Here is a 4,585-nt window from a genome sequence, read left to right on the forward strand (position 1 = left end):
TAGAGAAAGAAAAATCTTTTCAATAAATGGTGCTGAGAAAACTGGAAAGCCAACTGCAAAAGAATAAAACTAGACTTTTTTCTATCACCACACAACAAAATTAACTCAAAATGGATTAAAGACCTGAATATAAGACCTGAAACAATAAAGTTCATAGAAGAAAACATAGGAATTAAACTCATGGACCTTGGACTGTCACACCTCCAAAGGAGCTCCCACTCTGTGAATCCAGACCCTGCGTATCACCTTACTCACAATGGTCACAGTGAAGCCATGCAGACAGCCATGTTTACGTGTGGCTACAGCAGTTGTGGTACAACTCCAACAGGAGAGTACATGCAACCGACACAAGGGTCACCCCTGGAACACCTGGCTCTAGAGACCAGGGGTCATTGCACCACTAGGACACACAGTAAATAGTCTGTGTAAAGTGAGTCTTTCAAGGCCAGAGATATAGCTTATCTACCTAACATATAGAAACAAGCTAGAGAGTTAGGCAAAATGAGGAGACAAAGGAATATGTTTCAAATGAAAGAACAACACAAAACTCAGGGGAAAATAAATAAATTAAATGGAGGTAAGCAGTTTAAAACAGATAAAAAGGTCGTAATGGTCATAAATATATTCACCAAAATCAAGAGAAGAATGGATTTCAAGACATAGAAAATATATTTTAAAAAATTAGAACTCAAGAACAATAAATGAAATGAAAAAATAGAGATAATCAACGACAGACTATTTTCCAATTATGTGATCTGGAAAATAGGGTAGAGAAAATCACCCAACTGAAACTGAAAAAGGAAAAAAGTTTAATGAGGATAGTTTAAGAGATGTCTAGGACAACGTCAAGCATGCTAACATTAACATTATAGGGGCCTCAGAAAAAGAAGAGAGAAAAAGAGGACAGAAAACCTATTTGAAGAAATAATGGCTTAAAACTCCTCTCATCTGGTGAAGGAAACAGATATCCAAGTCCAGAAAACATATAATGCCAAACAAGATGAACCCAAAAAGATCTATACAAAACACATTGTAATTAAAATGGCAAAAGTTAAGATAAAGATAGAATGTTAAAAGCAGGAAAAGGAAAACAACTATTTAAGTCCAAGGAAACTCCCAGAAGACTATGAGCTGATTTTGCAGAAAAAAACTTTACAGGCCAGAATAGATTGGCACAATATACTTAAAGTGATTAAAGGCAAAAACTTACAACCAAGAGTACCTAGAAAGGTTATCATTAAGAACCGAAGGCAAGAGAATGTTTTTTAGACAAATAAAAACTAGAGAAATTCATCATTACTAAACCAGCATTCAAGGAATGTTAAATGCACTTCATTAAGAAAAGAAAAGGCCAAAACTATAAATAAGAAAATATATAAAAGAAAATATCTCACTGTTAAAGGCAAGCATACAGTAAAGATAATGGATCAACCACTAATAAAACTTGTATGAAGGTTATAAGACAAAAGCCAAAGGTAGAAAAATTATTTATATCTACAATAATTAGTTAAGGGAAACACAAACACAAACATGTAAAACAGCACAACAAAAACATAAAATGAGAGGGAGGAGTAAAAATATAGTGCTTTTAGAATGCATTCAAACTTAAGTGACCATCAATTTGAAATAGAATGCAATATACATAGGCTGTTATATAGTAATCTCATGGTAACCGGAAACCCAAACCTACAATAGATACATAAAAAATAAGGAGAGAAGAATTCAAACATAGCACTAAAAAGTCATCAAATCAAAAGAGAAGAGAGCAGTGGAAGAAGAAAGGAACAGGGAAGCACTACAAACACAACCAGAAAACAGTCAACAAAATGGCAATAAGTGCATACCTCTAAATAATTACTTTAAATGTACATGGATTAAATTCTCCTATCAAAAGATATAGGGTGGTTGAAGGAATTAAAAAGCAAGACCCATACATATGTGGTGGCCTGCAAGAAACTCGCTTCAGATTTAAAGAAAAACACAGACTGAAAATGAAGGGATAGTAAAAGATATTTTATGCAAATGGAAAAAAAAGCTGGGGTAGCAATACTTATATCACATAAAATAGGTTTAAAACAAAACTGTAAAGTGAGACACAGAACAATATTGCATAATGATAAAGGAATCCATCCAACAAGAGGATATAATAGTTGTAAATATCTACGCACCTAACACAGGAACACCTAAATGCATAACACAAATATTAACAGACATAAAGGGAGAAATTAAAAGTTATACGATATTAGTAGGGGACTTTAAAAATCCAGTTACATTAATAGATAGATCTGGACAAAAAAATCAATAAGGAAACATTGGCATTAAACTACACATTAGATCATATTAACTTAATAGGTATATACAGAACATTCCATCTAAACATAGCAGAATACACGTTCTTTTCAAGTGCACATGGAAGGTTCTCTAGAATAGATAAAAAATTAGGCCGCAAAGCAAGTCTCAGTACTTTTAAGCAGTTTGAAATCATATCAAGCATCTTTTCTGACCACAACTGCATGAAACTAAAAATCAATTACAAGAAGAATACAGAAAAAGCACAAACACATGGAGGATAATCAACATAATACTAAATAATTAACTGGTCGATGCAGAGACAAATGAAAATTGAAATGCAACAATCCCAAAGCTATGGAACACAGCAAAAGCAGTTCTAAGAGGGAAGTTTACAATGATACAGGCTTACCTCAAGAAATGAGAAAAATCTAAAACAATCTATTCTTACACCTAAAGGAACTATAAAAAAAGTAAAGTCCAAGGTTGATAGATGAAGGAAATAATACATATCAGAGTGAAAATGAATAAAATAGAGACTAAAAATCAGTAGAAAAGATCAAATGAAAAATAAAGAAATTTGATAAAACTTTAGCCCAACTTATCAAGGAAAACCAAAGACACTATAAATAAAGAAAATTGTAGGGTAATATTCCTGATAAACATAGATGCAAAACTTCTTAACAAAATATTACCAAACTAATTTCAGCAATACATTAAAAGGATTGTACATCATTATTGAGTGGAATTTATTCTAGGATATAAGAATGGTTCAAAACCACAAATCATGTAACATGATACACTATATTAACAAAATGTTAAAAATCAAATGATCATCTCAACAGATGCAGAAAAGTATTTATATTTAAAGGACATATATAACTAACCCACAGCTAACATCATTCTCAATGGTGAAAAGCTGAAAGCTTTTTATCTAAGATCAGAGACAAGACAAGGATGCCCACTCTCACCACTTTTATTCAGTATAATATTAGAACTCCTAGCCACAGCAATCAGGCATACTTACATACACATACATACATACATAGCATCCAAAATAGAAGGAAATAGTAAAGCTATCACCATTTGCAGATGGCTTGAAATTGTATATAGATTTAAAGAAAAACACAGACTGTGTTTATAGAAAACCCTAAAGACTCCAAAATATTATTGAAACTAATAAAGAAATTCAGTAAAATTTCAGGATACGAAATTAACATTTAGAAATCTGTTGCCTTTCTACACACTAATAGGAACTATCAGGGAAATAAATTAAGAAAACAATTCCATTTACAATTGCATAAAAAAGAATAAAATACCTAGGAATAAATTTAACCAAGGAAGTGAAAGACCTGATGAAAGAAATTGAAGATGACACAAATAAATGGAAAGATAGATACACCATAATCAAGGGTTGGGACAACTAATATTGTTAAAATGAACATAATACCCGAAACAGTCTACAAATTTAATATAATCCTTATCAAAATACTAACAATATTTTTTATAGAACTAAAGAAATAATCTAAAAATCTGTATGAAACCACAAATAATCCTAACTTTTACATAAAGCAAATGTATATGGAAGACCTTGAATAGACAAGCAAACTTGAGAAAAAAGAACAAAGTTGGAAATATTATGTTCCATGTTTTCAAACTATATAGTAAAGATATAGTAATCAAAACAGTATAGTACTGGCACAAAAACAATCACATGGATCAATGAAATTGAATAGAGACACCAGAAATAAACCCACACTTATATGGTCAATTAATCTATAACAAAGGAGGCAAGAATATACAATGGAGAAAAAGACAACCTCTTCAATAAATGGTATTGGCAATACTGGGCAGATACATGCAAAAAAATGAAAATAGAATATTTTATTACAGCATATACAAAAATATCCTAAAAATTGATTAAAGACTTTAATGTAAGGCCCAAAACTATAAAACTCCTGGAAGAAAACCTAGGCAATAAACTCTTTGGCATTGGCCTTAGCAATATACTTTTAGATATGTCTCCTTGGGAAAGGGCAACAAAGCTAAAATAAATAATGAGACTACATCAAACTAAAAAAGCTTTTGCACAGTAAAAGAAACCATCAACAAAACAAAACAAAAAACTGCCTATTAAATGAGAAAATATATTAGCAATTTACCTATCTGATAAGCGATTAATATCCAAAATATATAAAGAATTATACAACTTATCATAAAAATATCTAATTAAAAAATGGGTGAAAGACTTAAATAAACATTTTTCAAAAAAAGTCATGCAAATGGACAACAGACA

This window comes from Pteropus vampyrus, unplaced genomic scaffold, assembly GCF_000151845.1.
Source record: "Pteropus vampyrus isolate Shadow unplaced genomic scaffold, Pvam_2.0 Scaffold302, whole genome shotgun sequence".
Lineage (NCBI taxonomy): Eukaryota > Metazoa > Chordata > Mammalia > Chiroptera > Pteropodidae > Pteropus > Pteropus vampyrus.